The sequence below is a fragment of the Oryctolagus cuniculus genome, chromosome 20, assembly GCF_051225735.1.
Source record: "Oryctolagus cuniculus isolate XC-2025 breed Fujian yellow rabbit chromosome 20, ASM5122573v1, whole genome shotgun sequence".
In the NCBI taxonomy this organism is placed as follows: domain Eukaryota; kingdom Metazoa; phylum Chordata; class Mammalia; order Lagomorpha; family Leporidae; genus Oryctolagus; species Oryctolagus cuniculus.
In genome coordinates, this window is record NC_142886.1 from 39,196,164 (window position 1) to 39,220,626 (window position 24,463).

At 48.1% G+C, this 24,463-nt stretch overlaps 1 long non-coding RNA gene across 8 annotated transcripts in view; it reads left to right on the forward strand.

The window, feature by feature from the left end:
• LOC103351671 (uncharacterized) overlaps nt 1-20,648 on the forward strand; it is a 35,042-nt gene extending 14,394 nt beyond the window's left edge. For 3 of the 8 annotated variants that reach the window (XR_016226422.1, XR_016226420.1, XR_016226416.1), the window contains exons 2-6: nt 2,798-2,894; nt 5,679-5,810; nt 8,697-8,918; nt 15,751-15,857; nt 20,452-20,648. This is a non-coding gene — a long non-coding RNA (uncharacterized LOC103351671). The other 5 variants (XR_016226423.1, XR_016226419.1, XR_016226418.1 and 2 more) reach the window with 5 other exon arrangements.
• The last annotated feature ends 3,815 nt before the right edge of the window (nt 20,649-24,463 follow it).

The following is a 24,463-nucleotide window of genomic DNA, read 5'->3' on the forward strand; positions in this document are numbered from 1 at the left end:
TCACCCTCTGCCTTCCAAGGAAAGCGTCAGCAGGAAGCTAGAACGGAGAGCGAAGCTAGGAATCGAATCCACCTACTTTGATATGGGTCACAGTGTTCCCAAGTGGAATCTTAACCACGGTGTCCTAATCTCACACTTTCTCATTAAGTGGCCCCCATAGGCATGGATTTCAAAACTTTTTGCACCAAAATAAGTTTATTTTCAGTTCCATTCTCCAGGAATGTTTTGAAGCACCCTCAGTTGCATTCATGAAAGTGTGACATTATTGAAGACATGTTAATGGCAATCTTTCCTTTATTGAGCACATACTATGAGCCCAGTGTTTTAAGTACATTTTTAAGTTTAATATTCACAACAACATTGAAAGTAAGGATTTTACCACCATTCTACAGAGAGAAAAATTTGCTCAGAGATTTAATGTTTTCAAGCATCTTTTGGCTGGTGAGTGGTAGAGTTGGGGTTGGAACCCAGGTCTGTCATTTTCTGCTAACCACCCCATTGCTCAGTGCTTCTCAAATTAAAGGCTTGCCTTTATTATTACGTGTACAGCTTTTGAACATGGCAAGCAATATCCAGGTTTAAAACCAATCCCTGGGGCCGGCGCTGTGGCTCACTTGGTTAATCTTCTGCCTGTGGCGCTGGCATCCTATATGGGCACCGGTTCCAGTCCTGGTTGCTCCTCTTCCAGTCCAGCTCTCTCTTGTGGCCTGGGAGGGCAGCAGAGGATGGCCCAAGTGCTTGGGCCCTGCACCCGCATGGGAGACCAGGAGGAAGCTCCTGGCTCCTGGCTTCGGACTGGCGCAGTGCCAGCCGTAGCAGCCATTTGGGGAGTGAACCAACGGAAGGAAGACCTTTCTCTCTGTCTCTCTCCTCACTGTCTATAACTCTACCTGTTAAATAAAAAAAAAATAAAAAATAAAAAAATAAAACCTATCCCTAAAGCCCTAGGATCAGTGAAGCATTTGCTGCACTTTCCTTTGAAGGGTGCCATCGCCTTCCTAAGTGAACGGAGCCCCAGTGCAGTCTTCTTGGTAATGGCAGTGTTTGGCAATGGCTGCACGCCCCCGTCTCCTGTGATTCCTCCACAGGCTGACTTTGCAAGTAAGAAAGTTCCAGTTGTCTCCCCATTTTCCATGCTAGCCTGGGATCAACGGAGACACTATGGTAACAATGAGTTCTCCCTGCGCCCTTCTCCCACAGTGGCCCCTGCCACAGCTGGGCTTCATCTGTGGGCCTGGAAACAAACTCCTGCCCCCAGCACAGGACTGACTGTGAACCTGGAGGCTGAGCTCACCCCAGATTCGCAGCCCAATCCTCGTGGTTCTGAACTCTCAGCTCTGGCTGTCATTTTGTTTTAAAATAAGGGGGGAAGGCCATTTAGAAGGCGGCTGTCCATTTTTCCTCCATGTCAAACACTGTAAGAAAGAGCCAAGGAGACTGCTGTGGGTTTATCATGGGTCCCACAGGGAAAGCTCTCAAGCACTGGGCATTCTGTTAACCAGAACTTCCAACCAATCAGCATCCCTGCCTGTCTAGAAGATGTTAGAATGTTGATCCTAGAGAAGATTCTGGAGTGTTCCAATGGCTGCTCAACTGGCTTCCTTGCCCACAGTCTACTGCCTACCCACTGTCAAGCTCAAGTCTCCACATGGCTGCTCAAGTGAGCTTTCTAAGGGTGGGTGTTTGATGCCGCAGTTAAACCACCACTTGGGCCACCTACACCTACACCCCATGTTGGAGTGCCTGGGTTCGAGTCTTGGCTCCATTCCCGATTCCAGCTTCCTGCTAATCCAACAGGTGAAGGTCCAAGTAGTTGGGTCCCTGCCACCCACATGGGAGACGCTGATTAAGGTCCAGCTCCTAACTTTGACCTGGCCCAGTTCCTATTGCTGATGCCATTTGGGGAGTGAACCAGAGGATAGAAGACCTCTCTCTTTCCCTCTTCCTCTCTGGCTTTTTTTTTTTTTTTTTTTTTTTTGACAGGCAGAGTGGACAGTGAGAGAGAGAGACAGAGAGAAAGGTCTTCCTTTGCCGTTGGTTCACCCTCCAATGGCTGCCGCGGCTGGCGCGCTGCAGCCAGCGCACCACGCCGATCTGAAGCAGGAGCCAGGTGCTTCTCCTGGTCTCCCATGGGGTGCAGGGCCCAAGCACTTGGGCCATCCTCCACTGCACTCCCTGACCATAGCAGAGAGCTGGCCTGGAAGAGGGGCAACCAGGACAGAATCCGGTGCCCCGACCGGGACTAGAACCTGGTGCGCCGGCACCACAAGGCGGAGGATTAGCCTATTGAGCCGGGGCGCCGGCCCACCAGATGCTTTTTTAATCAGCCCTTTGCAGTCTCTCCAGTTTCCTTCCTTACTGCCCTACTCTCCTCTTCTCTCTGTTACCCTATTCAGCCACTGTGGTTTCTGCACTGTTCCAAGCCCACCTCAGGGCATTTGCACGTGCTAGTCCTGTGACCTGGAGCAATCAACCCCCTGATAGTCACATGGCTCACTCCGTTAGTCCTGTCAGGTTATAGGCCAAAGGTCAGAGAAGCCTTTCTGGTCTTTTCCTTATGAAAATGGCAACTCTTATCATCGCTGTCCTTTTAGCTTGCTTTAGTGTGTTTTCTTCACACTTAAAATTACATTGTTTACATATTGCTTACTGTTCGCATTGCTGTCTCCTGCACAAAAGTGTAGTCACCAAGAGGGCTGCATCCCGTACATGGAGGCAATCATGTGCCTGTGGTGGGTGCACGCCTAGCGTGTCTTAAATGAACGAAACTTCTCCCACGCTGCCCGCCACACTGCAGGTTCTACTCCAGAGTACTTAATAATCCCCGGACTTCTTACCTGGTTGGTTTCGCACTTCTGGACCGAAAAACATTTTGAACTAAGGAATAACTTCAGGTAAGCTGCATACATATTAATGGTACGCTTGGTAAATATGTATGTGCCTGCAAAACATTCATGCGTATCCAATCTACATCAAAATGGAGGGCTTTTCCAGTCATCCCAAAGGCTCCCTGTAGCTCCGTGGCAGTCAGTATTCCTTGAGGACAACCCGCTATCTGACCTCTACCACCATAGATTAGTTAGTTGTGTTTGTTTAAAAATCATCTGTATACCATTCACCTCCATGCTAACAAGTGATTCTCTTGTCAATTGTTTATTATTATTATTACTCTCTAGAACACAGAGGGAGCGAGGAGACCCAGAACCAAAGGTCAGACAAGGCCACTGGCCTAGCATGCTGTACAAGGAGAGTTCCTGTTGTCCCCTCCAATTCCCAATTTTAAATGCCAGTGGATCCACGTGAGGCTGAAACCCGGGCTGCCAATGAACTCTATTAGCATGTGAAGTGGCTCATAAAAGTCCGAGGGTGGAACTGATATTCATCCCGGCCACCATAGGGGCTTGGCGCCACTGGGCAGAGTTGGGTAATTTACTCCCTTGGTGTTAATCTGTATCCAAGTTGGCCCATTGATAAATACCCAGCCATCCCAGCCTTTAATCGTCTCTTTTTCCCTGGGTTTAATGTCATTAGAACAAACCTCCATGGATTTTCACTGAGTTACATGACTGCCAATCTCTGCTATAAAAATATTTCCCTAGAGGTAAAATGTTGGCAATTGTTTCTGCTAAATCAGATGGTGTTTTATTCCAGAAGGAGATGGTTTCTCTCCGAGTCTAAGCCAGCCAGGCAGGGGTAGCAACTGCCACAGAAGGCCTCCTCTCCCTCCCGGGGCCTCCGGAAGGAAGGAGCTGGAAGGGCTGGGAGCTAAAACCCAATTTCATTCAGCTCTTGCCTAACCTGATCATTTTTGGAAGCACATGGCTTCTGTCTTCCCTATTATCTTCTCAAAACATCTCCCCCACGTCTCTAAAAGAGCACTATAAACCAATTACCTTCCAAGAGTTCTGCCTCTGCAGAGATGGGTTATATTTATGAAAACAGTTTTCATAGACTAAAAGGCTTTCTCTATGGTGTGCCAGGAAATAATACCACAATCCTGCCAAGAGAAGCTTCTAGAAACCAACAATACCACAGACACAGGAATAACCTTTGAGCCCGAGGATCAGGTTGGCGCTCGCACCTGACCTGTTTCTGTGTGTTGAGAGCCCGTTTCCTGTGTTATGACTCAAAGCGAATCATTTGTTCGGCTGAAATGCGTCCCAAATGCTTGCTGCCCCCAGTCTCAGGTTGCTTTGGCAGTGTGCATGAAGCTTGTGAAAAGCCAAATTTCATTTGCATTGAGATCTTTCCTATTGAAATTCATAATTCCATGAGAATTAGTGTGTGTGTGTGTGTGTGTGTGTGTGTGTGACCGACCCAGGGCCCACAGTTAGTGAGAGGCTGTTTACAGAGTCAGCCCTCCAGAGAAGGACCTCAGAGAGTGGTGAATGGTGACAGACACAGTTGGTGGCTTCCTTCAGGGGCTAATTTATGGGGTTCCATGGAGACCTCTTTCTGTCCTTCCAGCACCCATGTAAACAATTCCCTGTATCAAATCCCTGTGATTGAAAACACCTGGTAGGGTTTATAGTTTCCTGTCTGACTCATCGTATTTTACACTTACCCATAAAGCAGTCTAACATCCATTTGTAGGCAGAAGGCTGGGTACAACTAGATGAATGAGTAAATAAAAAATGATGAGACTTCTTGGGGGCTCAAATCTCCCTTCACATTAAGCAGAATCAGAAAGAACTACAACGGTGGTGATTATACAAGGTTACTTTAAAAAGTTCATGGAACATGCATATTATCAGAAAAAAATCTTTGCATGTGTTTCAAAATTTTTGCACCAAAATGATATCTTTTAATTCCCTTTTCCACGTGCTTTTTGAAGTATCCTAATAGTAAGGCCTTCAACTGATTGAGTGAGGCTCACCTGCCCATAATGTGGGGAGTAATCTGCTTTATTCCACCTACTGATCAAAGTTTAGATCACCCACAAAACACCTCCATAGAAACGTCTGTACTAATGTTTGAGGGCAGATAGTTGGCCTGGCAGTTAGACATTGGTTGAGATGCCCCTGTCCCAAATCAGAGAGCCTGAATTTGATCCCCGTCTCCGGCTCCTGAGTCGGCTGCAGACCCTAGGAGGCAGCAGTGATGGCCCAAATGCTTGGGTTTCTGCCACTCACATGAGAGACTTGGATGGGGTCCCTGGCTCCCAGTTTTGGTCCCGGATCTGACTTGGTCTGGAAATTCATTCTCATTCTCTTTCTCTTTCTCTCCACTCCCCCATCCCCCGCCAGTAGATAAATAAAACAATGTTTGACCAAATATGGAGGCATTGTAGTCCAGCCAACTCGACACACAGCACTAACTGTTCCACCGGCCTCTCTGTGTTCCGGTGAGACAGCTCTCCCAGCCTCCCCCATCTCCTCATTTTCCCTCGCAGCTGTCCTCTAGTAAATCTCTCGCGTGGCCAATCCCGATTTGGTATCTACTTCTCAAAATGCCCAGACCCACACATTCCCGCATCTCCAGGGCCTGATTCACAGTAGGTTCTCAGTGAATACCCACTGGGTGAAACAGTGACGGTGTGGCTGTGAGAGCAGTTTGCAGGGACATGTGGCCCTCTGGTCACTGGGGGTGATTCCTCCGATGAGATTGCTCAGAGGGTCCCCTTCCTCATCTCCTTGACTTCTAAACCCTGTTTTTTTGACTTCTCTTTGTCTTAACAGGAAAGGACATAACCCCTCAGTAGAAGAAACCCAGGCTCCACCAACAGCATTTGAACGTTTCTTTGCCTAAGATGGCCAAGCTTTCAAAGAGTCTCTTCTCCTTTGAAATCCCAGCATAACCAGAGGAACCAGGTTATTTTCCAGTTGCTTACCGGCCAGGGCGCTGCTGCAGTAGAAGCTAACTGGGTCCACTGGGATCCCTCGTCTGGGCGGAGAAAAAGGCATTTGTGAATGTGGGATGCTCGCCAGAGGCAGGGCTGGTCTGAGGAGGGTGGGAATAATCCCACTTCCTGAACTTCTAGGGCAGCCTGACCAAGTCAAATTAAACTCAACTGTACAGAAAAAAAAAATGTCCTTGGGGGGGTGGGAAGTGAAAAGAGAGGCCTGGGGAACTTAGCACAAAGGGCACCATGAGAAGCAGCTGGGTCTTTGGTCTCTGTGACTGGTGGGGGTGACCACTGTCAGGTTTGGAATAATTCGGGGTTCTGGCTTTTTGTACCCCCCCCCCAGAAAAGAGAGACAGAAAAAGGAGACAGAGCCGACCTCAACAGACAGGTTGCTTTATTAAAGCCAAGAGGGGCAACAGTCTGTTCATGCGAAGAGACTGCGGCAGGTGTCCGTAGACTGTGCCTTTATCTGGTTGCAGAGACAACTTGCCTCGGGCGGGAAAGGGAGCCTGTGGCTGGAGACTGGCGGAAGTAGGGGGTGTCTGCTTCACAAGGTGCCCTGTGCACTTCTCTGCTTCGCCAGATGTTTTGCACGGAGTTTGGGGGAGGTTGGGCTCGGTTCCTGCTTTTGCTGAGGGTTTCAACAGAAAGGGGAGTGGGGGAAGGTTACGTCCTGTGAGTTGCACTGCCCTTCCGCCACAGCACCTACAGAACCCTCACCCGGGTTCCAAGTTGAATGTCCCAGCATCTTCCTTCTGCCCAGAGGGTGGTTCCCATGGTCACTGCCAACAGGGAGGGGAGCTCTGCAAAGTGCAGCCCCTGGGGAAACTGCCCTCACATGCCATCGCCACCCCACCCTCTACCCAGCCGTGTCAACAACATTCCGACCTGCACACACCTGGCTCTGCTGGTTGTAGATCTACCTAAGGCGGCGGCTCTCCGCCTGGAAGTCCCTCACCTTTAGAAGCCCAGAGAGGGGCTGGCATTGACCCAGGTTGCGGGGCTGTAGAGCACTTCCTCCAACCAGGCCTGGGGAGTCCTAGAATAGAGGAACGCAGCCCTGCTGACACCTTGATTCCAGTCCTCTGAGGCCCCAGTTGGCCGTCTCACCTCCACAAATGTACGATAATTAATGTCTGCTGTTTTAAGCTACTGAGTGTGGTGATTGTGACAGCTGCAATAAAAAAACAAAACACACAAACGAAAACAAGGACCTCAGACCCTCCCCACCCATGTCGATGTGTAGAGTTTCAGTACGTTGTGGTGGAAGAAATGATCCATGGAGTAGGAGACAGGGTGGAGGTGAGATTCGGAGGGGAAGGGTGAGAAAGCCCACTGCACACTGATTTTGGGATCATGTCAGAGTCGGCCATCAGGGCCGAGGTGTGGACTCGGTGCCTGGTGGGCGCTAGGATTAGCTGTCCTGTGAGGGGTTGCGGTGACAGCAGGGGCCTTCGGGAGGGTGACCACACACTGCGGTCACCCTCCAGGAGCCACTGGTGAAACTTTCCCTTGCACATCACCTCCCAGAGTCACTGGTCAAGTGCCTCTTGCACTCCCTCGCAGAGCCTGTGTCTCAGAGGGTCAGAGTCTCAGAGGGTGGGTCTCAGAGTCACCCGCGGTGCTTCTTTGCCCTCCGATGTCTGGGTCCTCTGCAAGCCCAGTGCAATCAGAAGGTCAGCAGATGGTGATGGGGCTCCCCAGGGGTCCAGTCTGGAAGCCATTGTTCCAAAGTTACAGCACAAGGCCGCAGGGCCTCCTGCCAGGAGGCCAGGCCCACTGCCCCAGGCAGTCTTGGGTGCCAGCCATTGAGATTCTCAAGGCAGATGTCCTGCTACAGTTGAACTCCTTGGGGGTCACTGTCTTTGACTTTGGAGCCTATGTTGTCATTTATTGGGGCTTGGCTGTCCTAAGTGTAGGAGCTTTGGCCTTAACCAGACTCCTGGCAATTCTTTTTGGCTTTTTAGCTTTTCACCTTTCTTGGGCTCTTCAATACGTTCTTGGCTGAGCAGCTACTGCTGGTTTCTTTGACTTCTGTTCCTGTGGCTGTTGGGTTTTGGGCTTGGCCACACCTGCCCGCCTGGCCTCGGCTTGAAGTTCCCTGGAAGTCACTGTGTTTGTTGAAAGGAACCTGAGGTGCTGGTGCCCCTGGTGTGCACCCACCTGCTCTTGCTCACCAGGCTCCTGAGACCCGGCTGGATAAGTTGTTCCTCTCTACTTCCTACTTAGTGGACATCAGTGCCTTCAAAAGTGAGCTCAAATTATCAGAAAGGAGTATCCCATTACATTTTTTTAACTGCATCTTATTTATTTGAGAGACAGAGAGGGCGCAAGCTCCCATCTGCTGGTTCACTCCGCAAATGCTGGCAATGCCTGTGAAGGACCCCAAAAAGTGGTGCCCTTTTGTGACGACCCCAGAAACACAGACTCCAGACCAGGCGATGCAAAAAGCAAGAGGCAGTTTTATTTCATTTGCGCAAATGGGCCCTCCTACTGCTGCAAGCAGCAGGAAAGAGAGAGAGAGCCCCGAGCAATCTTTTCACACAGCTTTTAAAGGGCAAAACCACAAGATTAACATATTATAGGGTGGCGTAAGTTCATTGGGCAACTACAAGGGGAGGGGGTCGTTGAGGAGGAGAAACGGGTGGCTACCTGCCTTAGTGCCTTGCGGTTTCTTTGTTGAGCTTGAGCAAGCACAGGGGAGGGGGCTTATGTACATAACAGGATGTTCTGTCGCCCGTATCTCTGAGTAGTATCCAACTGCTTTTTCTGTGAACCAGTTTACTCCCCCATTTCCCATGACTGTTTCTGGAACTGTTTGTCTCAGTTCCTGTTTTTCTATTTTATCAAGGCCACTTTTATGGCGGCTCACGGCCGCTCCCTTCACCTGGGTCGAGCCAGGAGTTGGAACTCCGTGCAGATCTCCCACAGGAGTGGCAGAAACCACCCCCCCACCCCGCCTCCTGGACTCTTCACTGGTGGGAAGCTGCAGGCAGACGCTGAGACTCAACCCCACGACACGCTGGGGGATCCTTGCATCCCTGGAGGAAGAGGATTCAGACAAGAGACAGAGGTTGGTGATCACCCTGCAGAGGTTAATGGAAGAGTGGGGGTGGGGGATGCAAGGGGCTGGTGGGGAGCTCAGCAGAAAACCGAGCGCCCTGTCTATGCTTAGACTGGGGGTTTCATGGGTGCAGGGGGGACTTTTTCCTGCCGTTCCTACTCCACCCCCTCAGGGATGTTGCTGGGCAGGAAGCTTCCAGGGTGCGAGGGTGCCTGGAGGGGAGGGGGTATTCTTGTCCATTGTGATCCAACAGGAAGGTCCATATGCACTGGGCCAGGAAGCCCCGCCCTCAGCTGTCCTTGGGGGGTGCGGATCCCCCTTCCCTGGGGTGTTATTGGACGGGAAGATTTCCTGGCCGCTGGATCTTCCCTACAGTGTCAGCGGCCTGGGCAGGAGGAGTTCCTGGTGGAGGTGTTCCCTCCAAGGTTTCCAGAGGGACTTTTGATGTGCAAATGTCAGGTTGCTTTCAAGGCAAGCTTCAAAGACCTCTAGGTTCTTCCCTGATTCAGCTGCAGGAAATTCTAGTTTTTTTTTTCTTTTTTCTTTCCTTGTCATGCCTATGGGCTCATGCCTGTCTGCCTTCTCCCTGCCTAATACGGAACCGCTAGGATAAATGTTCTCTCCCTTATGTAGTTTTATGGTTTTAAAAAGTAACCCCAGGGCATCCATATTCTGTCCCAAGGATAAAGGTCCACAATGGGGAGTCAAGAATCTATTGGAGGGGCCAGCATTGTGGCGTAGCAGGTTTAACACTGGCATCCCATACAGGAACCGGTTCCAGATCTGGCTGCTCTGTTTCTAATCCAGCTCCCTGCTAATGTGCCTAGGAAAGGAGCAGAGGACGGCCCAAGTGCTTGGGCTCCCGCACTCACCTGGGGGACCTGGAAGAAACTCCTGGCTCTTGGCTTTGGCCTGGCCCAGCCCCAGCCTTCACAGCCATTTGGGGAGTGAACCAGTAGATGGAAGATTCTCTCTCTCTCTCTCTCTCTCTCTCTCTCTCTCTCTGTTTCTCTCCTCCTCTGTATGTAACTCTGCCTTTTGAATAAATTAAGAATCTACTGGAAGGACTAGGCAAATGATTAAAATATAAGATTTACAATTTTGAGGAGAAATGACACAGGTTTCAAAGCAGTTGGGGGGCGGTGCATGGCTGGATGGGAGAATAGAGACATAGCTGTTGTTTGCTGTTGTGCCAGCCCCCCTGCTTTCTAGGGTGAGAATCTGGGTGAGGTGTTTGCATCTACGAAAGTAGATTTCCCTATCTGTGAATTTGACTAAATTCCAGCCTCACCTCAAAGTAGACTCCTCTGTCTTTCTCCATTGCCTTTATATTAGTTATGGAACTGTGTATTGTCTTTCTCATCCACTAGTGGGTCAGCTCTGTGAAGACGGCGACCTTGGCCATCCTGTTCACTACATGAGGTTTAATGCCTAGAATGGTACCTGACATATAGCAAATATTTGAGAATTAGCCGTTCTGGAAAAAAAATGTAGACTTTAAAAGAAATAAGATATGTAATACACTTGGCATAGTGCCTGGCGTGTTGTTGAAGAGATTTTGGCTTTGTTACCATTGTGATCATTGCTATCAGTTGCTGGAACCTTGGAGTATGCTCTTCTGAGCTAGGGAAAACTGGATTAAAAGGCCTTAAACTATGAACAAGCCCTTTGGGTCATATCCACTCCTGCAAACTCAGCCATTTCTGCCTGAACTTCTAACCTGGTCTTCAGCCCTGATCCACCTGCCGAGCCACCTGCTCACCTTGCTGTTCTCTGAGTCAGCATCACCCAGCTGCCGGGGATTTCTCATGAGGGCTTTGTACACACGCAGAGCCAGAACAGCCCAAAGGACTCCAGCAAACCCTCCTTGTGCTCCCAGCAAGCATGGCCCAGACTCCTACAAGGACGCCTTGGATATGTAGGCAGGGCTGATGTCATGGGTATGTGGCATTGGCCCTGTTGTTCAGAAGGGTCCAAAGCTTGATTTAATTCTCTGCAGTTGCCACCTTGAAATTCATTGTCATTGAACTTGAACAATGGAGCCTGCACCTGAGCAGAGGCCTTGCCGTGCATTTGCATATATTTATCCAAATGATGCTCCCTGAACACAGAGTGCTGGTGGACTCATGATGTGTGGGAGTTCAGGGACACTCAAAAGTGAGTACCAGGAAGCATGTTGCACCTACAACTGGGTGGGTGGGCATGCCAAGAGCCCCAAGATGTCCTGCTTTCCGGTCAAACTAGAACTTACTTCAAACATAGACAGGAGGCAGGAGTATTCTAAGAAACCCCAATGACCCAAATTCTCGATCCTGTTGTGATGAGCAGAGTGATGGCTCCCAAAGGTGTCAACACCTTGACCCCTGGGTCCCATGAATGTGATCCGCATTCCTTATGTGGGTTGAAAGGACTTTGCAGATGCCATGAAGGCCTGAAAATAGGGAGATTCTTGGATGATCAGAGCATGAGGAGGTGGGGTGGGCAACTTAATCCCATGAGCCCTTTAAGGTTGAGAACTTTCTCCACCTGGAGGCAGAGTGCTCAGCAGAAAGAGAAGTCAGACTTCAGACCTGAGCCCTGCAAAGATTGCATAAGCTGTCTTGGCTCCCAGGCCGGGTAATGAATGGGATTTGGCCCTGGGGATGTTGTTCATTGACCCCTGGCCTAGTTGGGGGCTGGGCATAGGGGATGCTCCAATGGCTGAGACAGGCACATGTTGCCAACAGCCTCTGTCCAGCAGGGAAGCAGATGGGCAAACAGGCTATGACCAACCCATGGACTGAGAAGGAGTGTGAGCACATAGGTGTGTGGAGGGGTCCTGGGGTTGGGGGCAGCTGGGGAGGGCTTCCCAGAAGAGGGAGGCATGACCCAAGCCAGCAGAATCAGGAAAATCCCAGCGGCTGTCTTCCAGAATCGGAGCTTGATGGGGAGCTGCCTGTACATGGTGGGGAGTTTTCACTTCAAAGCTTTTGAGCCCCTAAACAGCCCCCTCCCTCAGTGTCTGCAGAGACCAAGCCCTACAGTGAGAAGAGATGTGGTACCTGGGAGGACAGACCCCCCTCCCACTGTTCCGCTCCATGCGACAAATGGAGGGGACGTGTTGAGGAGATGATTGTGAGTCAAGCCACACTGGGCATCCAGACAGAGGCAGAGGAGCCTGTGTCACAGGCAAAGTGGGTCAGATCCATGGGTCCCCACTGTGTGCTTGGCTGTTTGGGGTTCTACCGTATCCCTTAAAAGTCCACATATTGATACCCTAACCCTGTGCCTCCTAATGTGACCTTGTTTGGAGTCAGGGTTGTCACACATGCAATTAGTTTTTTTTTTTAAAGATTTTATTTATTTAGTTGACAGGTAGCGTTATAGACAGTAAGAGAGACAGAGAGAAAGGTCTTCCTTCAGTTGGTTCACCCCCTAGGTGGCCGCTATGGCCGGTGTGCTGCACCAATCCGAAGCCAGGAGCCATGTGCTTCTTCCTGGTCTCCCATGGGGTGCAGGCCCAAGCACTTGGGCCATCCTCCACTGCCCTCATGGGCCACAGCAGAGAGCTGGACTGGAAGAGGAGCAACCGGCACTTGAACCGGCACCCATATGGGATGCCAGTGCGGCAGGCAGAGGATTAACCTAGTGTGCCGCGGTGCCAGCCCCCCTCATACATGCAATTAGAATGAGGTCATAATGCAGTAACCTGGGCCCCTAATCCGGTATGTCTGGTCTCCTGATTATCTCAGTCTGTTTGCTGTCTCTAATACAAAGTACCCGAGAGGTCAATGTATGAAGAAAGGAAGCTCGGCTAGTTCATGGTTCTGGGGGCTGGGAAGTCCGGAGCACGGTGCTGACATCGGCTCATATCTGGTGGCGGCCTTCTCACCGCATCCTAACACAACAGAGGCAGCCCATGGTGAGGCGAGCAAGCGTGGTGGGTCAGGCCTCCCCCTTCCTCTTGCAGAGCCACTAGCACCATCCAAGGACCTCATCCCATCCTAACTGCCTCCCCAAGGCCCCACCTCCAATCCTATTAACATATGCCCCGGGGGATTGGGTTTGCAACACTTGAACTCTGGGAGACAGACATTCAAGCCATGACACTGATAAACACTGGCGATCTGGACACAGACTCTGGTTTGTCTTTAATATGGAGTGAGAGCTTAGAAGACACAGCAGGGCAATCCTGGCCCAAAGTCCTCCCAGTTTTGCCCGCCTCTTTATAGTCTCACTCACACGCTATTCCACAGCAACTCCATAGCAACGTCCTATTCATGAAGTCTTCCCTGGGCATTTAACATCATTTTCATAGGAACATTCTTTCCCCCTGCATTCATGTTGCATCAGTTTGCATAGTATTGAGTTACTTGATGAGACTACATAAACGCGTACAGCTGCCACAAGCCACTGCTGGACAAGTCCAACAGACTCCTACTGAACATGGACCTGAGCTGGGGGGAGTGGCGGATGGAGTGCATTCATTTGCAGAGCCCCCTGGCCCACGGGGGGCCATGGTCATCACATTTTCTGGTGGAAAAATAGGGGTCAGTTCTAAAAGCTGTCACCTTTCATGATGGATTCAGCCATGAGACGGGAGAGTTTGATAGTTTCCGAGTATGTTTTTCTACTCAATGCTCAGCTGACCATTCTGGTCACTAAATTTTCGGTTTAATGTTTAGGGTAAAAGTGATTACAGGAAGTCTCCCAACTTAGGATGATTGATTGCATTTCTGATTTTTTAATGTTATGAAGGTGTAACAGCAACGTACATTCAATAGAAACAGTGTTGAACTTTGAATTTTGATCTTTCCCCTGCTAGCAATCTCCAGTATACTTCTTTCTCGTCATGCTGGGCGCAGCAGTGAATGAGCACAGCTCTCAGTTAGCCCTGTGATCGTTCAGGCTGCAGGCAACCGCTACAGTTTGCTGTGTTGTCACCTAGGATGTTTGTGGGTTGGGTGTGTTAATGTTCAACTTATAATATTTTCTTTTTTTTTTTTTTTGATAGGCAGAGTGGACTGAGAGAGAGAGAGACAGAGAGAAAGGTCTTCCTTTTTGCTGTTGGTTCACCCTCCAATGGCCGCCGCAGCAGGTGCGGCCGGCGCACCGCGCTGATCCGATGGCAGGAGCCAGGTGCTTCTCCTGGTCTCCCATGGGATGCAGGGCCCAAGGACTTGGGCAATCCTCCACTGCACTCCCCGGCCACAGCAGAGAGCTGGCCTGGAAGAGGGGCAACCGGGACAGAATCCGGCGTCCCGACCGGGACTAGAACCCGGTGTGCCGGCGCCGCTAGGCGGAAGATTAGCCTAGTGAGCCGCGGCGCCGGCTCGATTTATACACCGGCTGAACTTATAATATTTTCAACTTGTGATGGCTTTATTGGGAAGTGACCTCGATCATGAAGTCAAGGAACATGTGGATTTCTTAGGATGAATGCGTAGCAAGTAGATATCTGTCTAGGGTCCAAAAACCTGCATGCTTTTCAAGCTGGTGATAGAATTTGCCCAATTGTCCTTTATGTAGTACCTAGCAGTGCTAAGCTTAAGTGTTCTCCCAACCTGTTCTCAACTCTGGGTAGCACAGAGGAGTTCATTATGTTTGACTTCAGCAAATTAAACTCTACGTGTTCAGTAAACTTTCTACCACACCATATCACCAACACCACCACAACAAAACAAACAAGCAAAAAACCCAAAAACCATTTCTAATTCAAGCCAATGCTTCAACCACTGTTCGAGCCTTGTTGCAGAGGTGTTTTGAGGGATGCACCAAGAGGTGCGGCCAAGGTCAGCCTGTGCAGGTTACGGCTGGGACACTCCTTTTCCTGTCCACCGAGAGCCTTTGGGTGTGGGGTTCTCCCTGCTCCTGCGGGGTCGCAATAATTTTCCTGCTTGGTCTCACCAACCACGACCTCCTCTCTGGGGTCTCGTTGAATCTACCAGCAAGCAGAGTGCCAGGCACCCTGTTTAACAGCTTCTTGGCGCTTGTATCCCCATCATCTCCTTTCCTTTTCCCTTTTCCACCACCCAGGAAGCCCTTGCTTGATCTTAGGGAAGTCCTCCTTTCTTCCAAGGCATAGTGGAGTCTTCTTCAGTAGCCGTGGGGCTTTAGGCTTTTAGGAACCAGAACCAGGAGGAGGTCTGTGAGTACTGTCCCAACCCTTCCCGAGAGCCTTGCTCTTTGAATGACAATGGCAATGAAAGAAAACATCAGGAAAAAGAAAGTGATTATTCAGATAAAATTCTCCTGCCCCACATCTCTTAGCTCACAGCAATCTGCAAATGTGATCTTACTCTTTTAAGTTAGCCTTTTGACAGGAGCTCATAGCGTTAACTATAAGATCACTTTGAATCCATTATTTTCAATGGCTAAAATATTTAGGATAGTGCATAAGATAATCTTTCATTCAGATAATAATTCCTCACTGAATTATATTACCTACAGGCTTTACTGCTTTTAACTGAGATAAAAATGAACCAGATTTGACTTCTTAGTGGGGTTCAGTGTCAGATGGGGTTGTTGAATAGGACTCCATTGGACTCAACAAGTCCCCTCTGTGTGTGAACTTGGGCTGGACCTGGTGGACAACACCAACCTGAAAAGGTCACTGCCATCACCCTAAAGAGTGTGCAAATTGATCTTCCTATTTAGATGAATTGAGAGAAGTCAGTTTAAATGACTGCATGTCAAAAAGTTTAAGTCTTTGGAGAAAATTCACAATCAAAATTTTTTTTTAAAGAAAACAGAGTAAGACCGTCTGATTGCTCACCCCAGTCTGGGAGGCAGCAAACCAACACTCTCGGGCATCCTCGGAGAGAGGAATTTTGAATATTTTGCATTCTGTCTTCCCCTGCAGCAGCCTGAGGAGACTGTGACATCAGAGAACAGGAGACTCAGACAAATGTCACAGCCACCTCCCAACGCATTCTCAGTTCTAATTTGGACCAGGTCAGACCATCTGGGGTACGTACTTCTACCTCATTAATTTTGCCCTTTTATGAATGTCTTCATGGAGTGGAAAGAATAGCGGGGATGTTTTTGGAGTCTGACTGACCTGGGCCGCATTCCAGCTGCTTTGGCTACTGCGTGTATAATCTTGGGTAATGAACTCAGGCCCTCCTTGTGAAAACATCCCCGAGTCCTGCTTCTTCCGGAAATGAATTATCCCCTCCCGCGGGTGAAATTCGCATAACCACGGTGGCGGTGGCGGTCTCTTTATCAAGTGTGTTCATTTCATCACGGGCTTGTCTTCTCCTAGCACCTTGACAGTAGGGAGCATGGCTGAATTGTAGCTGTGCCCCAAGACAGCACAGAGCCTGGCACGTGCGGATGTCTTAGGAGGTACGTCATAGATTTGTTCTGCAGAAGCTGCAACAGCAGGGCTGGGCCAGGACAAAGCCAGGAGCCGGGGGCTTCTTCCAGGTCTCCCACGTGGGTGCAGGGGCCCAAGAACTTGGGTCATCTTCCACTGCTTTCCCAGGTGCCTTAGCAGGGAGCTGCCTTGGAAGTGGAGCAGCTGGGACTTGAACTGGTGCCCATAAGGAATGCCGGCATGCAGGTGCTGGCTTAACCTGCTACATCACACTTCTATGTGATTCGGTAATCAAACACTTGATCTTAGCAATGTAAATGCATCTTTTATTGTAGACTATCTTAAAAATTTGGAAGAATAGTAAATAAATGAGCAACAATAATAGTAGGCAGAGCAGAAAGTATTGCCAAGGGGCAGTCTCTATTTTTTATAATGAAACCATTAAAAATTTTGAAAAAAATCTAATGAATATTTATTCTACCAGATATATAGACTTTTTCCATAAGATCTTTTTTATATCATTCACCTGCAGAGAAAAATCACTTTTTCATAGATTAAACCAGGATAAATACCAGCCCACTCTCTGTCCAAAGTGTCATAAATTTTCCATTAGTGAACTAATGAGATTTAATGAAGCCCAAATTAAGGCTCATAACACTTTGGAAAGAATCTTTCTTTGCTCTCAAACCCTGCGCCTTTGCACTCATCTTCAAAGGAAGCATTAATGAGAAGCAATAAATCCCAGCATGATTGTGATTAAATTTCATGAATTAAACAGAAGCACTTTTGCAAAATGGTAAATTCAATCAGTAGAACAGATATTTTTCCTTTTCAGTCAAACCAAGGCCCAAATGTTTCTCCAGACCTTGGCGCTTTGATTCTGAGGATTACTGAGTATCATGTTTTCAAATATCTTCAAGATTACATTGCAAAACTTAACTCCTGCCTTGGAAAACGGGGCCCCACACTGCCTTGCCTTTCCTCCTGCCTGTCCCATGCCCCGCTCCCCAACACACACACCTGCAAATTTGGCGGCTCCTTGGACAACAGTGAGGGGGTACTAGTGGCTCTGACTGTAGAGTTGTAGAATGCAATTCTTGCACTCTGGGTTCTCTGTGTTAAGTGAGAAGCACCAGCTCGGAAATAATTTCTGCCAGTCACTGTAGGTTTTCCAGTGCCTTGGCAATGAGAACCGGCAGCTCACTGACAGCATTTTAAATGACCTACATTTGTGTGGAAAGCCACGTGGCCCAGCCCAGCAGGATTAGAGAGGGCAAAGATGCTCTGGCCCTGATTGTCCATCCACGCAAGCAGGCTGGATCCTGCCTGCTTGGCGTCTCTGTCTCACCATCTGCACCACTGCCGATGCGTTAGGCAGGTGTCCCTACCGCTGCTGGAAGGGACATTTGTTCCCTGTAATTTGCCACTTTTCCAGGTGGTTAAGGGAAATTGGACTCATCGCTGGCTACCAGAGGCAAGCAAATTGGGAATGACATGAGTGAGTTAATGCCAATCCTTGTCTGGGTAAATACCATTCATGGGGTCAACGCTCAAGTGGAGAATGGCTCCCCAGCTAACTTGGAGTGGACACCCCAGGAACAGCCAACATCCCTCATGAAAATTTTGGAACGTTCCATCCTGTTGTCCACATGTTGATCAGACCACGGATTTTGAACTTTGGAGAATATTGTCTCTGTACTCAAGGTTGAAATATATTTCTCAAAGAATGTGTCTTGAAAACAATTGCAAATCCCTATACCTCAGAAGTGAGGAGGCCGGAGGGCACAATGCTCACATGTTTCCAAGGAGAGTTCAGGACCAAGGTTCCTCACATTCAGCAGAGTTCTAGAGACTACTTTTTAGGTCTTTCTGCCCTTAGTCCTGGCCAAGGGTCTCCTATTCCCCTGTGGTTTCCCTCTGCTGTACTTCTGGTGCTAGGGCTTCCTCCCAAGCTCCAGACAAAGGGGCGTGGCTGAAGAGGAACCAATCATAGTACCCCAGATTCTGGAATGTGGTGCTTGGGCTCCTTGCTCATTGCATGGAGACACCCTTCGTTCAATCATAGACTATTTGGGAGGCCTCTGCCTAGATAGAGCACTACTCCGGGCACTGCCTGGGAAAAGAGCCATGAACAAAACAGTGACATCTCCTCTCTTTAGAATGTTTACATGATGGGGTGGGTGGGAAGTACTGAGGCAGGTAACAAACAAGTCAATACACACGATTATTTGTGGCAGTGCTAAGTGTCACAGTGGATGTGAGTAGATGAGTGACAGAGCACTAGGCTAATGCCCAGGAAGAAGTGGAAATTAGGGTGTGGGGGAGAAGACCCTAGGGATACTTGAGTTGCCGGTTTTAGCTGTCCCATAAACCCAATTCCACCCCCCAGTAAACTCCCTCTCAGGCCAAAGTCGAGTCCAGGTCTTGGCTCATACATTCCTGATCACTTTTTAATACCATGAAGATCCTGGTTAAAAATGGCCAACGAGTCAGCTAGCAAATCTCTGCTGACCTGGTTCTGTACCAGGTGCTGTGGTGAACTCAAAGATGAGCAGGTTAAGCTCAGTCCCCTTAAGGATCTTTTAATTAATTAGCTGGCTGCTGAGCGGTGGGAACAGGTTCATGTGACAATACCAAACAGATTTCGTGGGGCCTAATGTTGACTGCCCTACTTGCTTGGGGAGGGGGAGAGTGACCATACACATGGGCCTCAAAAAATTCATGGAAAAGTGGACTTAAAAGATAAGTTTGTTCTGGAGCAAAAAAATTTTGAAATCCATGCTTGGTTTTTTTTTTTTTTTTTTTTTTTTACCATTGGGCACAAACTTTTTGCCTTGTGTAAGAATGCCTCTTTGGAGAAGGCACTGGGATTGAGATAGCACTCAATTTCATCTTCACTGAATCCCAATTGTTGAATAAAAGAACACTGAAGCACAGACATTCAGGTGCAAGATCAGATTTGAAAACATTGATTATTTTGTTTATTGATTAATTCATTGCCTATTAAAAATGATTATAGGGAAGACTGGGAGGGGAGAGAAATGGGCTAAAAACCTAACAGTATCTAGGAAATGTGGGAAACCACATTCTTGCCTTTCTCTTTTTCTCTCTCTGTTCTGCCCTTCAGTGATTTTATCCAGTCCTAGAGTTTTAACTACAACCTGGATGCTGGTGATTTCCAAACTTTTGTCTTTAGCCTAGAGCCTATCTTTAGTCCTCTCAACTCTAGACTTAGACATCGAGTCTTGTTGACATTTCCACTTGTAACCCAAGCGTAACATTCAAAATTGCAGTCTTAACTCTACACCCACACCCAGCCTGTTCCTCCTTGGTCTTCTTCCTTGGTAAATAGTTCCACCATCCACCAGGGAGATGGGTCAGAAACGTAGTTCTTCCTGTTTCATCTCTCTGACCTCCTACTTCCAAATCATCAAAACTACTTCTTGAGTCCATCTCATGACCATCACCCTGTCCATCATCATCATCTCTAATGTAAGTCTCTGCTCATCGGAAGTGGACTCAGCTTCCTTGGAAGGGATCATGGAGGCTAGGAAGGCATCCATTGCACACTGACGACCCATCCAAGGAAGTCACAAACTCTAATGTATTCCTAGTCCAGAAAGAAATAACGCTTGCATCCTCCACTGCTTCTGGTGAGTTGTGCTGTGACTCTAGAACACGTAGAGTTGGGACTACTTCATGAAATGTCAGCACTGGAAAACAGTTTGAGATCATCTAGACCAACTGCTTCATAACACCAGTGGGAAAACTAAGGTACAAAGAGATTAAATGTCCTGTTGAAATCACCCCAATTAACTAATTATATGTAATACCTCAAACCAAAATGGATTTAAAATAGCTGCATCTAAATGACTATATGTGTAATATTCCTCTAAGACATCGTTCTTCAAGCTTGTTTCTGCAGACTGGGCTTTTGATAAGAATTAGGAAGCGAGGAGTTTGAGGGGGTGCCCTGAGTGTCCTAGAGAACATGTATTGTGGTGTGCATTAAATATGGCTCCACATGCTCCAATAGTCAGCCAGCTCTTGAAGAGGATTGACGTCCTTTTTGTACAAATATAGCAGTTCCATGTTCTCAAACCTCACTGCAAGTGAATGGAGTCCCTGGATATGGCCAAGATACCCTTTAGAAAACAATTCTAGGACCGGCGCGGTGGCGCACTAGGTTAATCCTCTGGCATCCCATATGGGCGCTGATTCTAGTCCCGGTTGCTTCTCTTCCAGTCCAGCTCTCTTCTGTGGCCTGGGAAAGCAGTGGAGGATGGCCCAAGTGCTTGGGCCCCTGCATGTGCATGGGAGACTGGGAAGAGGCACCTGGCTCCTGACTTCAGATCGGTGTAGCTCCAGCCGTAGCGGCCATTTGGAGAGTGAACGAACGGAAGGAAGACCTTTCTCTCTGTCTCCCTCACTGTCTGTAACCCTACCTGTCAAATAAATAAAAAATCTTAAAAAAAAAAAAAAAAGAAAGAAAACATCTCTGATGTTATAGCATAGAGGGTAAAGCCTGCAACACCATCCATGTGAGCTCCGGTTCAAGTCTTGGCTGCTTCCTTTCCAGTCCATCTCCCTGACTATGGTCTGGGAAAAGCAGCAGCAGATGACCCAAGTGTTTAGGCCCCTGCTACCCATGTGGGAGACCCAGATGGAGTTTCTGGCTCTTGGTTTTGCCATCTGGGGAGTGAACCAGCAGATGGAAGATATCTTTCTCTCTGTCTTTCCCTCTGTCTCTGTAACTCTGACTTTCAAAATATATAAATAAATCTTTAAAAAAGAAAAGAAAATATCTCTGGCCCACAGTACACTGGGCAAATGTTTGGTTGAGGACCTTGGTTTTCTGCTGCAAAAAAAAAAAAAGTTACTGTCATTTTAGTTTAAGAATATTCAAATTAGCACCATTTCAACCATAAAAACAAAGCCAGCTATTGAATGTCATATTAGGCAGCTAAATTCTATGATAAACTAATTGCAAAATTTGTGAGCGTGCAAATAAATGAATTGACTTCCTGTTTGGAGTGGAGAATTGTAAGCCAATTAAAGGTTGAATATTGGCCACAAGGTTAATGAATTAACCAGCACAATTTGCGTTACTCTGATTGCTACTGCTCACAACAGGTTTGTCACTAGGAATTCCTCCTTGATAGTTTACCGGGAGCAGAGCCCTGGGACCTCCAGTGTAGGAGAGATGCCTCCTTTGTATACTTACCCATGCTTGTGCCCTTTTGTTGACTGTGTGTTATGAATTGTGACATGAGCAAAATTGCAAGGTCAAAGCCAAAGATAATGAGGGTTTGGAAAGCTCATGAGTATGTGTGGCAGATGAGATATTTGTCTTTCTTGATAAAGTGATTTGATATTTTAGTTGCAATTAAATACTCTGATAGCTACAAAGCACTTTTGTTATTGAAATTCTTGTAGGAAATCTAACTTTGTTATTTTGAGCTTTGAACACCCTAACCTCAACCCCTTTTATCTCCTACTGAATCAATTGGTTTTATAATTCAATTTTGATAAGTAAGTTTTCTTAGGAATCCAATTATTTCTTTATAACTATCAAAGTATGTAGATTATACAATGCAGGAGTTACAGGAAGAGGTAACCCAAAATAATTCTGTCTGGAAATGTGTGGATCATTGAGGGAGTGCCAGAGGAAGCTATGGAAAAAAGTGACAATTGAGTAGGAGATTAGGAGTAAGTACCCATTCCCTAAGTAAACGGAATGGGAAAAACTGTTCCTGGCAAGGAGAACGACTTGAATGTACAAACCACAGAGATGCGTAGGCAGGTGTCATATGCAGGAGGCGGCAACTGGTAGATATAGTTAACATTTGCCTGACAAATATAACCCGATGTGCATTGAGTGCTGTGCTAGGCAACGGGCAAGGACTATGGACAGGGAGAACTTGAAGAGGTCGGCAGGAGCCGGCAGACAGGTTGGAGGGAAGGCTTCTGTCGTGGATAGTGTGAAGTTCACGGTGGTTTTTAAGCACAGGAATGTGGTGATGAGAACTAAGTGTAGACAAAGAACTCAAGCAGAATCAAGGAGGATTACAGAACCCTGCTGTCTAGGATGGGGTAGTGTTGCAGGGAAAGGGAGAGTAGCGATGTGTGACTTTAAAGAACCCCATTGACATATCTGGCCCTGTTTCCTGGCACATCCAGGATCCATTTCCCTCGCTTCCCCAGTTTTCTTGCAATCATCTGCTCTAATTTGCAAGAAATTAAAAAAAAAAAAAACCTTTAAAAGCTAAATTGGACTCTCTCTACTAGAGCTGAAATTACTTTTGCAAAGATAATGGCTCCTTTTAGTTTGCAGGGCTTCATCTTCTCTTCCAAGGTTAAAAATAGAAAACAGATTGAATCCAAAAAGGATTTCTATTCCCTCCCTGTGGGCTGATAAATTTAAAAGGCCCTGGAATCCAGACACTCATGGAGTGACACTCTTGTGCTTTTTCCAAAAGGATTTATTTATTTACCTATGTGAAAGAGAAGGGGGTGGGGTGGGGAGGGAGAGAGAGAGGGAGAGGGAGATCCTCCCTGTTGTAGAAGTCCGGGGCGTGAACTAGCAGGTGCATTCTTCTATTAGTTGAGACAACAGCCAAAGCCATGGCCATGTGCTCTCCACAGAATCCTTCACTGTTGTTCAGCAGGTTCATTTTGTTCTGCATGGTAGACTGGCTCCTAATCACTTCTACTATTGTTTTAGGTCATATTGGGCTGGGTTGGTGAGAAAGGAAAAGAGGGGAGGCCTATTTTCATCATCATTTCAAAAATTAACTGGTTTCCAATGAGGATGTCTGTTCTAGTCACATTCCCCCGCCCCCCCCCCTTCAGAGTGCTCCTCTGCCCCAGAATTGTAACCCACTCTGCTGCACTCCTGCACCCCACCCCCATCCCTGCCAGAGACTCCCCTACAACCACCATCCAGCGGCTGGGGACTCTGAGTGGGCATGGAGGCTTATGTTAGCCGGGCGAGCCAACTAATCCAGCCTGGAAATAATGAAACTTTGCTCCCAATGACTCATCTAAAAATCTCTCCTAAGCCTTCTTATCTCTGGACCTAGGGATATTAACTAGTGGGTAGGGGTGGGAATGGGGGACAGCTGAGGCTCTGGGCCATTTGGCCTCAGTGGTTATGCAAATTAGAAAGAGGACTCCAGCACACCCCAAGGCCAGGGAAGGGGGAAGCGCCTGCTGGGTGGCAGCCCCGATTCCTTGGAGCCCCCCTGAGACATTCACCTTCCTCTAGAGGTGCAAGGGACACATCTGCACGTTTCAAGTCTCCTTTCTCATTCTTTCTGAAATTGCCAATAAAAGCATAAGCTGTTATTGTCTGTTGTCTCCAGAAGCTGTTGTTTCAAAACACAAATTGCCATTGATTTCACTTTCCAAAATTCCTTGGAGGTATTTTTACTATTATTTTATTTAACTCCAGAGACAATCACCCCACTTCGGACCAAAGATTTCCTTTTTTTTTTAAGATTTATTTATTTATTTGAAAGTCAGAATTACACACGGAGAGAAGGAGAGGCAGAGAGAGAAAGAGAGAGAGGTCTTCCATCCGCTGGCTCACTCCCCAGATGGCTGCAACGGCCAGAGCTGCGCTGATCCAAAGCCAGGAGCCAGGAGCTTCTTCCAGGACTCCCACTGGGTGCAGGGGCTCAAGAACTTGGGCCATCTTCCACTACTTTCCCAGGCCATAGCAGAGAGCTGGATCAGAAGTGGAGTAGCTGGGACTCAAACTGGTGCCCATATGAGATGCTGGCACTGTAGGCTGTGGCTTTACCCGCTACGCCACAGTGCCAGCCCAGGACCAAAGATTTATGTAGAGCTAGAAATAAGCTGCTTGGGGTTGCAGTGGTAATCTGTTGCTTTTCCCTACTTAGTGGCCTCCCTTCCCCGCTCCTGTAGGTGATGGATTCCTGACTTTCCTTGGAAATCACACCACCGGCTCACACACCTCTCCAGCCCTAAGGCACTCTGAAGGCTTTCTTTGCTAACAAAACTTAATCCCGTTGCAGGAACAATGGACAAAATGCTGGCTCTCTCAGCCTCCCTCCTAGCCAGAGGTGGGTAGTGACACCATTCTGTCCCATGAGATCTACATGGAGGTCTGCAGAGGGCTCCTGGGAGGGCGTTTGCAGATAAAAGAGGGCGGATGAAGTGCCGCCTTCCCCCTCCATACAGACATGCCAGCGGAGCTGCGCCGGCCGGGGATCTGGAAGCGCCCTTGTAGTCA